Genomic DNA, 11605 nt, shown 5'->3' with positions numbered 1-11605 from the left:
TACTACTACCAATTCTTACCTTACTGGAAATCAAATTTGATTTTTTAACTCTTAAAAGAAATCCAGTTAATCATTTCTTGATTCATTTATTAGTTGTGAATAGGCGTGTAGAATAGAAAATCCTCCCTCATTTCCATGGGAATCTAACCCCAATAATTGGAAGAACCACTAACGATTCTAGGAAGAATCAATACATTTATTGGAATCATTTTCTGCTATTCCTGCTACAAAAGGGGAGAAAGGATCTCCCAATAATAAAGGAGAGTCGAGTGTAAAATGCCGAGAATCTCTCTCTACTTTCCATAAATGAGATATTCTTCCAATACTGAAAGACACGAAATTCTTATATCATTCTTCTGCCAAATATGTCTTAATAGGAGTTCCATCGGCGGTGGGACCCATATCTAGTTCATGTATAGATGATTCTGTTGAAAAGACGTGACTTATCGCCTCTGGAGAATCATCAGTGGATATTGCTCTTTCTCCGGAGAGTACTACCTACAAAGCCATTTCCAGATCTTTTCATTGAATCATATTCTGGTTTCTCTCCTCACTTCAACTAGATAAACAAGTATCTTCGATAGGTATCTCCTTCCCAACCTTCTGATTTCTGGAATCAGACTCATCCCTTGAGTTGCTATGAAAAGCCTTCAATTCTCTAGATGTCTCTATTTGTGAGGAGACATACTTCGAGAAACCACAGGAAATTTCTAGTAATATACTTGGTACCTCAGTGAGTAATTGATTATCTGATAGATAATCAAGTTTGATAAATCTCTTTTCTAAGAGATATCTCGTTAGATTCAATTCACGCTCATCCTTATTCCATGGAGAAGGACTTTAGTGCCAGGAATGCCACATATAAAAATTGGTATAATCCCGGAATAGTGTCCAACTCCCCTCGTCAATGGAATTTAACCAATCTCTTATATCACTATAGGATAGGGATACACCATCACAAGATGACATTGTATTCTTATGGGGTGGAAATAGAGACAAATTGGAGAGACCCTTCCACTCGGAATAGAATGGTGATTCATCTCCCTGCTGATCTAGTGAATCCCTGGATTCCAGTAACATTTTGTCCCAAAAGTCTGATATTACTGGAATGAAGGAATCACTTCTTAATGTCACTGTTTGTAGCCAATTAACCCTTTGCTTGTCATGGATTTTCTGGAGAAGTAACGAATTAGAATCATTTTAGTAACAGTCATCCTTATGAAGTATCACATTTCTATAGAATTCAAAAAACTCATTTGAATCTTCTAGATTCTTATCCCCCATTAATTTTTCAATCCTCTTAGTCACATCTCTAGATATATTCTTGATGGGGAGTGGATCCCTCATCAGCCGAACCCTCCATCCCGAAGGATCCATCGCACTATATATGGGAACTTGCCGTTCTTCCCTCGTCAAAGTTGTGGAAATATTTTCGTTTGAATCCGAATAGTAAGAATTACGTGTCTTTCCCTTTCTATCCTTTTCAGCAGGTGAGCATCTTATTGATAGAGAAAGAGGATAGAAAGATTCAACAAAATTTGTTGCTGGTTTTTTTACTACTCTAGTAGTTCTATTAATTAGTTTTGCTAGATCTATAGAACCTCCTTCGATCAAATTTCTCTCACCTAAACAATGCATAGGAATTGGTATTGTTAGTAACATCAAGATTCCCAGAGTCACGCTATTACCCCGCTTCATTGAATCACGCAGATTCCATAAAAAGATTGAACTCAGAATTCATAAGTCAAATAATTTGATGGAGGGTTCATAACTGGAGAATAGACCAATTAGAAATTCTCCTAGATCTTGCATTTTCAATGATTCAAATGAGTGGAATCCATCGGTTTCTGCTAACTTCGGAACTTCAGAGAATAAATCTGGACTTCTTACTTTTTCTTCTCCCACTTCTCTTACCTCATGATCTCTCTTCACTTTATCTATATGTGGTAGATACTACCCACCTCTCACATTCCATTATATAGATAATATCGAAAGGTTCAAGGCCCAATGGAGAGTACTTTCGATGTGGTGATTTGTGGGTGTATTCGTACCTACTTGAAGCTGTCTCGAGAATCTCGAATTGTTGAAGAAACCTATCGATGTCTTATCTATCTCCTCATCAACTTATTTTATTCTGAGTGATAAAGACGAGTTCTCCAACCTGATGGGCGAACGACAAGGATTAAACCCACGTGTGATGGATCCACAATCCATTGCCTTGATCCACTTGGCTACGTTCACCCCCTACTTTCCCTATTCAGCTTTCTGAACTGGGAGAGAACAAGATCTACTAGGGTCATTCATTCAATGCGTGTACATATTATTTGTCTATATATTAATACAAGAAAAAATCTGTTAGCTGAAAAGCCAAAAAAACTCTAGTACAAAGAAATAGAAGAACCCTATATGTGGGTCTCAAACCAAACTCAGCTAACTAAGGTGGCATACTAACTGAGCCACAAACTAGAGTACATAAGGATAGCTGTCATCCAGCTATTATTCATGGGCGGTGTACCAACCGCATCTGCAGCTAACAAGTCGGTGACATAAATGCACAACGGTCACCCTGGCATATCACGAGTGGAGCTCGATATCTCAACACTCCCCCTAGAGCTCAATCCCAATTCCTGCATGATGCCAAGCAAGTCTCTGAACTTGCGTAGCTTCTCTGCGCCCAATGCCTTCATGAATATGTCAGCTACTTGATCCTCTGTGCTGACATAGACTAGATCAATAAGACCTAGTAAAACCTTCTCCCGCACATAGTGATAATGCACTTCAATGTGCTTTGTTCTAGCATGATAGACAGGGTTATTTGCCAAGTGTATACTGCTCATGTTGTCACAATAAATGACAATTGGCCCATTTGTAGACTGATGCATATCATAAAGTAGCTTATGCAACCAAGCTACCTCACATGCAGCCATTGCTGCACCCGTGTACTCAGCCTCTATGCTCGACAAGGCAACTGTAGCCTGTTTCTTGCTGCTCCAAGTGACTGCAGCATTCCCAAAAGAGAACACATATCCACTGGTAGATCGTCTATCAGAAATACTACCAGCCCAATCAGCATCAGTGTATCCATGCAACTGTATCTGAACCCCAGTCTCATAAAATAGTCCATATTGCAATGTGGACTTCACATACCTGAGTATGCGTCTAGCCGCATCCAAATGCAGTTTCCTTGGAGCTTGCATAAACTAACTTACCAATCCAATAGCATAGCTCAAATCTGGCCCAGTAATAGTCATATAAATCAAACTTCCTACCATGCTCCTCCACATAGTAGGGTCTTCCAGAAGCTCACCTGCATCTGCACTCAGCTTCATATTCTACTTTGGTAGCCTGTCATCCCATATTTGGACAGCATGTCCAATCCATACTGCCTCTGCAAGAGCCGTATCCCACTTGGTGATCTAATCACCTCAATGCCCAAGAAATAACGCAGCTCTCCCAAATCCTTCATCTCAAACTTTTGCTTCAATAGCATTTTCACATGAAGGATATCTTCATCACTATCACCTGTGATGATCAAATCGTCAACATAAATGACAAGCAACATAATACCTTTCTCTGTTTTTCTCACATAAAGTGAGAAATCTGCCTTGGAAATCTGAAAGCCAATAGTGACAAGATATTGTCCTATCTTATCAGACCATGGTCTAGGTGCTTGCTTCAAGCCATACAAGGCTTTCTTCAACCTGTAAACAAACTCAGGATGAACAACATGAACATAACCTGGTGGCTGCTCCATAAAGACCTCTTCTTGCAAATCACCATGCAAGAAGGCATTCTTTACATCCATCTGATGTAAAGACCATCCCTTTGATGCAGCCATAGCAATGACTGCTCTTATGGTTGCCATCCTTGCAATCGGACTGAATGTTTCTTCATAATCAATGCCATATGTCTATGCATGCCCCTTGACAACTAATCTTGCCTTGTATCTGTTCACAAAACCATCTGCATTGTGCTTCACCTTATAAACCCACTTACAGCCAATTGCATTCTTGTCTTTAGGCAAAGGCACCAATTCCCATGTAGCATTTACTTCCAAGGCATCCATTTCTTCATCCATGGCTTTCTCCGATTTTTCTTTTCCCATGGCTTGCTCAAAAGAAGTGGGTTCTGGTTCCTGTATCACTTTGACCATATAGGCATAGTGAATGGCTATAAATCCATCATATTTCAGCCTATCCACATGATACCTAGCTCTGGTAGACCTGCCCAAATTAGGCTCACTTCCAAGTGATCTCAAAACATCCCTGGTCTTCCTTACTCTAGGTGTAACAATAGAAGGAATACCGAACTCATCATCAATGCTCTGTTCTAAGCCACTGGATTCACCATCCACATAAGAGTGACCTGTATTCACATCAAACATGGGCTGATCTTCCTTCTCTTTTCCTTTTGGGATACCTGCATACCACTAATTGCAATTCTTTGAGGATATTCTCCTGATCTCAATCTGCCTGTCCATGGCAAAGTATGTGAACCACTACTAGAGGACACTCTAGGTCCACTAATATTTTGTGATTGCTGCTGTGAATTCTATGCAGCATTACCATTTTGTGCATCTACATCATCAATCACATTTCTGGATTATACCAGCTACTCATCTCATAAAAAACATCTCTACTCACTGTAAACTTACGAGTAGAAGGGTTATAGCATCTATACCCTTTCTATTGTAGAGAATAACCAATAAAGATGCACTTCTCAGCTTTTGGATCCAACTTGGACCTCAACTCATCTGGCACATGAACATAGGCAATGCAACCAAAAATTTTCAAATGAGAAATATCTGCTTTCCTACCAGTATACATCTCCTCTGGTGTCATGCCATGTATTGCTGTAGTGGGAGTCCTGTTCATTATGTAAAGTGCTGTAGCAACTGCTTCAGCCCAATAATAATCTAGTAGGTCTTTTTCATTTAGCATGGCCCGAGATACCTCTCCAATATGCCTGTTTTTCCTTTTTGCAAGTCCATTTGGCTGTGGGGTATGACTGCATGAATATTGCTGCTTTATGCCATGCTCCTGTAGGAACCTTGCAAACTCATTTGAGAGGTACTCTCCCCCTCCATCTGACCTTAGGCATTTTATTTGCAGGCTTGTTTCTTTTTCAACCATAGCTTTAAAAGCTTTGAAATGCCTAAACACTTCACTTTTCTTTTTCATAAAATACATCCAAACTTTTCTACTGTACTCATCAATAAAAATGACAAAATAATGACAGTCTCCAATAGATGTAGCTTTAGTAGTCCACACATCAGAGTGGATTAATTACAATGGCTTCTTACTCTCTTGAACATGTCTAGGAAATGATTTCCTTGCCTATTTTCCAAATTAACAGGATTCACATACCTCATGCATTTCTGCAACCTTGAATTTAGGCAATCTTGCAACAATATTTTGGGCCTGCATTGACTTAAGTTGCTGTACATTAACATGACCAATGCGTTTATGCCAGATATCAATATCTGCAACTACACGGTCCCATGTGCAAACATTGCTGCACTCATTTCAGGCATGTCCGCATCCAATGTAAACATCCTGTCCTTCTTCTTTCCTTTTGCTATCAAGCGACCGTTATTTTTCATATCCTCAACAAAGCATCCATGAGGATAAATCTGACCTGCAAGCCCTGCTCAACCATTTGACCAACAAAAACTAGGTTCTTGGTGATATTTGGGACATGAAATACTTCAGACAGGTATTTCTTTTTCCCATCCTGCATAGACAAAGGAATTTTACCAATCTGCACAATAGGATGTGCAGTATCATCACCAATCTCCACAAATCTTGGTTTTTCCATTTTCCTTGCATCCTGCATCCATTCTACATGACCTTCCATGTGGTTTGATGCACATGAGTCAACATACCACACATCATTGCTTTCTTCTGCACTTGTCACAGAATTGGTCATGTGCTGCACCATAAATAAATGCTCATTTCTGTCATCACCCTGTCTACTAGAGGATGCATAATTGCCTTGCTGCAATTTTCCATTCATAATGTCACTTTGCTTTTTGTAGCAATCTTTAGCCATATGATCCATTTTACCACAGTAGTAGCATTCAACATTTCTGTTTGCATTTTGGACTCTCTACCATCCACCATGATCTCTTTGGTTCCCATTGCCTCTAGAGTTACCACGTCCTCCTCCATAGGACTGGTTTTCTTGAGTTTGCTGCATATTTTGATTTCTACCATGGCCTCCAGATCGGCCTCCTCTACCTCTGCCTCTACCTCTTCCAGCATTTGAGTAGAAGACAGCTTCTTTTGAAGTTCCTCCTAAAGAATATGCACCACCATTTCTCTACTCTTCAGAAATTAGAAGAGCAAACAACTCCTCAAAATCAGGAAATTTTTCATGGATGGCAATGGATGTCCGAAACTGTGCATAATCCTTTCCTAGACCATTCAAGGTCACAGAAACTAAATCATCATCTTCCACTGGAGATCCAATGGAAGAAAGTGCATTTGCAATTTTCTTCACCTTCTTGTGGTAGTCATTGATGCTCATATTTTCTCTCTATACATTGTGCAACTCCTGCTTGAGCTACATTTTCCTGGCTTGCATATTTGTACTGTACATTTTTGCCAAAGTATCCCATGCCTCCTTTGGCATACTTGCATCCTAAATATGCACAATCATAGAATCTAAAATACTGATAGGCAGCCAGTACATAACTTTTTTGGCTCTCTCATGCCATCCTTTAAATGCTTGCATTTCCTGTTGATTGGGAACATTAGGAAGAACTGGTTCTTCTTTATTTCCTGTAATGAACTACCAATAGCCTTTTCCCATAAGGAAATTTGTCATTCTAAACTTCCATGCCTGGAAGTTGTTCTTGTCAAGCTTTTAGTGACAATCTGTGAAAGAGAATCAGACGCCATTACAGAACATTGCAAAATATTCTGTCACTGCAAAAAACACAGCTTCTGCCTCACAAGGGCAAATCTGCAAAACTGACAAAAGTGGTATTTGACCAAACAGTCACTTCCTAGTGATGATTTTGCATCAACAGGCAATAAGGATGATTCTGCAACTCCCAATATCTCTGCGCACAGGCATACAATGCAATTTCTGTGGCAACGTTTCACCGACCTGCAGAGCAGTGGTCGCACAGCAAAAATAGGGCCTTTTTCTCAGTGCTTGCAGAGAACTTCCGCCTCCAAAATGGGGCCCGAAATGGCCTCGAATCAAAAAAATAAAGTCACCAACCTGCAGCATATCCTGCCCTCTCGCCACACCACAAAGGGCATCTCAATCTGAGACAATGCACTCTTGCACTTTCCGGCTATGCTACCTGCAGAGATTTTCTCCCAAACTCGAAAAAGGAAAGCAACACTAGTCCTCTTACCAGGACACCACGAACTTGGTTTGCTTTCTTGAGCTCCTTACCAGGAACGAGGCTCTGATACCATGTGAAGATAGTGGGAGAGAAGGAAGGAGTCTCACTTGCGGCTTTCTCACATACACAATGGGGGAATACACAAAAAGGTGGAGGCTGAAAACAGTTTTCCTCTTCTTAGTTGTGAAAGCCAAAAAAATTCTAGTACAAAGAAATAGAAGAACCCTATATGTGGGTCTCAAACCAAACTCAGCTAACTAAGGTGGCATACTAACTGAGCCATGAACTAGAGTACATAAGGATAGCTGTCATCTAGCTATTATTCATGGGCAGTGTACCAACCACATCTGCAGCTAACAAGTCAGTGACATAAATGCACAATGGTCACCCTGGCATATCATGAGTGGAGCTCAATATCTCAACAATGTCCCGATGATAGAACTGGCGGGATTGTACGTGGGTATGGTATCGATGAACATATTAATAATTTTGCAACGATGCGGGGACTTTCCAAACAACTTTGGGAATTGAATGCAAATGATTTGGGGAGTTTGTTAGGCTGTCCCGACAAGTACAACCTGTCATTGGAGTTATGGCAAAAAATTGCACCGAAGAGATGGAGATCAGACATAAAAAATTTATATGGATTCATAAGCATTGGGGGAATTTTTCTTACCGAGCATGAATATGTCTTTTGTGATAGATGAAATGATTATTCCATATATACTAAAACCCTTTTCCTCAGAGATCAAGTGAGAAATATGAATAAACTTCATAAATACAGTTATTTGTTACATAGTTTTATTGATTCCTCACGAGATGTAGATATATAAAATTTCCGGCAGGGTGGAATGCGGCGATAAGAAAACTCGTTTAGGGAATCATATCAGAGAACTTATTGCAGGGAAGGGAATTTCTCATCCACGAATACTTGATCTGGAACATGAGTTGAATCCAAAATCCGATTTGGTGTTGTGGGTAATTCTGGATCCCGCGAAAGCAAACGATGTATACGAAACAAGATCAAAGTTTGTACCTCGGACTTCTATTTTGTGGGAGAGGTTTCTCGCTACCCCAAATGAAAATTTTTAAAGATTAGGCACGGATTACGGGTTACAGGAAGAAGTAATTGATTCGGATGAAATACTTCTAAGAGAGAGGGGGAGTCACTATTATATTTTTCAATGGAAATGGGAATCTGAAGCATTAGAAAGAGAATTATAAAGACTGAGGGATTTGATATCTCTCATCAACGTATTAGAAAATGAGCAGGATCTTACTTCATTCTGTGTCAATATGGGTATAGATTGCGATTTGTTGAATCTTTTTCTCAACGAAGAGAAACGCAAGATTCTAGATGATTAGTTTGTTATTTCAGCCCATCGTTTACCGCGAATATTCAATGATTAGATTCCCATGTATAAAATGGTTAGTATCCCACTGAAATTTCGAAACAAATTCAAAAGAAGATTGAATAGAAATATATTTGACGGGTGCATGCTGCGTTTGTCACTCATCAATGGGGAGAGGAATAGGAATCGCTCCTATCTCCATAACATCAAAGATCTCCTACTTCCAAGACATCATCGCAAATCGCGATTTTTTAGATCCCTATTGATTTCGAGCTTCGTGAAATCCGAAAGGGACCCTTTGGGCTACCCTTCTGGAGTGGAATGGATGAATAAGAGTGAAGAGCCTAGCGACCTGAGTGGGACTCAGAAAATCAAACGTTTCCTTTGGCCTAGTTATCGCTTAGAAGAATTAGCTTGTATGAACAGCTTCCACTTCGACACAAATAATGGAAGTCGATTTGCCATGCCCAGAATACGCATGTATCCCATTATTTGAGACGGGGGGGAATACGTAGATTTGACAATTTGCTCGACTAATATTACTAACATCTTGGTAATCTCAATCAAGTGTGTGATAGAAGGAGGGGCAAATACCTACCTTACTTATCAGATGAAAAGCTGTAACTACTCGTTGGTGGGAAACAAATTCCCACCGATAACCAAATCTATTGAGTGACGATTTCCCTGATTATAGGAGTATTCATCTCCCTCGCTCGGACCAATACTACCCGAATTAGTAGGCAAATCCTATACAATGAATTGGATAAACAATTATTATTACTACTATTATGGATAAGGCTATATCTACCAATTCGACGTTGATTTGTGAGAAAGGGGATACAGGGTCTGCTGAGTCTCAAATATGCTACTTGACCGATCAAGTCTCGAAACTCACTTCTCATTTGAAATCACATTCCAAAGATTACTCCTCTCAGAGGGGTTTGTGGAAATTATTGGGAAGACGCAAGCGTCTCTTAATTTATTCATTCAAAAAGGATCCGACTTTATACGATAACATAATAAGCAACTTGGGTATTCGGAGATTGAAGAGATGCCGATTCCAATTTATAGAAATCCAGTTCTACCGAAGCTAGGGTCTGCAAAAATTACCAGGAACATAATTCATGGGTATACCTCCTACGAAAGTGGATCCAGTTATAGTGAGTATGGGTCCCTACCACCCATCGATGCACAGTGTCCTTTGACTTATTATTACTCTAGGCGGTGAAAATGTCATTGGTTGTGAACCAATACTTGGCTATTTACATAGAGGGATGGAAAAAATTGCTGAGAACTAGATGATTCTGCAGTATCTTCCCCACGTGACGAGATGGGATTATTTAGCCACCATGTTTACTGAGGCAATAACAGTGAATGCGTCGGAGAAGTTGGCAAATATTCAAATACTGAGAAGAGCTTGTTACATACGAGTTATTATGCTCGAGCTAAGTTGAATAGCTCCCCACCCATCATGGCTCGGACCTTTTTTGGTAGATGTCGATGCACAAACCCCTTTTTTCTACACATTTCGAGAAAGGGAAATGATTTATGATTTACTTGAGTCTGCTACGGGTATGTGAATGATGCATAATTATTTCCGCATTGGGGGAGTAGTGGTAGATTCACCATATGGGTGGCTAGATAAATGTTTGGATTCCTGCCACTACTGCCTCTCAAAAGTCAATGAATATGAATGACTTATCACAAATAATCCTATATTTCTGAAATGAGTGGAGGGGATAGGTGTCACTGGTAGGGAAGAAGCTATAGATCGGGGCTTATCCGAACCCATGTTGCGAGCCTCAGGGATTCAATGGGATCTTCGCAAGGTGGATCACTACGAATGTTATGACGAATCGGATTGGCGGATCCAATGGCAAACAGGAGGAGATTCATTGGCCCGTTATTTGGTATGAATCGGCAAGATGAGAGAATCCATAAGAATAATTCAACAAGCCTCGAGACTCCTTCCAGGAGGTCCATATGAAAATTTGGAATCTCGACGCCTTAGTCAGCAACAAAAGGAAATGAGATGGAATGACTTTGACTATCAATTTTTTGGTAAGAAATCCTCTCCCACTTTCAAATTACCTGAGCAGGAGCATCACATAAGGGTGGAAGCTCCCAAAGGGGAATTAGGGATATTTCTGATTGGAGATGATAGTGTTTCTCCCCAGAGACAGAAGATTCATCTGCCTGGCTTCATAAATCTGCAAATTCTCTCTCAATTGGTAGAATGAATGAAACTAGCCGATATTATGACAATATTAGGTAGTATAAATATCATCATGGGGGAGGTTGATCGCCAAAAAGGCAATTGGTACATAAAATTTCGAGGGACGCGTGATTGACTTATTTCATAAATTGGGAGTTTTGAGAGATTCTTCTGAATTGATTTGGATTCTGATTTCCATTCCCACCCTATCGTAGGAATTACAGTAGGAGTATTAGTTATCGTACAACTCGAGTGAAAGGTATTTGTGGGGGTACAACAGCGTATTGGACCTGAATATGCAGGTCCTTTGGGAATTATCTAATCCCTGGCCGACGGAGTCAAGCTCCTATTGAAGGAAGATATTGTTCCAGCCAGGGGCGATACTTGGCTATTCAATATTTGACCAGCTGTGGTAGTCATACCAGTCTTTATAAGCCACTTGGTGATACCCTTCGAGCAGCACATTATTCTAGCTGATCTGAGTATAAGTGCTTTCTCTTGGATCGCCATCTCAAGTATCGTTCCCCTAGGGCTACTTATGGCAGGATATGGTTCAAATAATAAATATTCCCCTCCAGGTGGTCTTAGAGCTATTGCTCAATCAATTAGTTACGAAATACCCCCAGCCCCATGTGTACTATCCATATCCCCACATGCGACTCGTTGAATAAGATTGAT

Source organism: Dipteris shenzhenensis, chromosome 9 (assembly GCF_047967505.1).
Source record: "Dipteris shenzhenensis isolate YYH24624 ecotype China chromosome 9, Dip_SZ_1.0, whole genome shotgun sequence".
Lineage (NCBI taxonomy): Eukaryota > Viridiplantae > Streptophyta > Polypodiopsida > Gleicheniales > Dipteridaceae > Dipteris > Dipteris shenzhenensis.
This window is presented reverse-complemented; position numbering follows the sequence as displayed.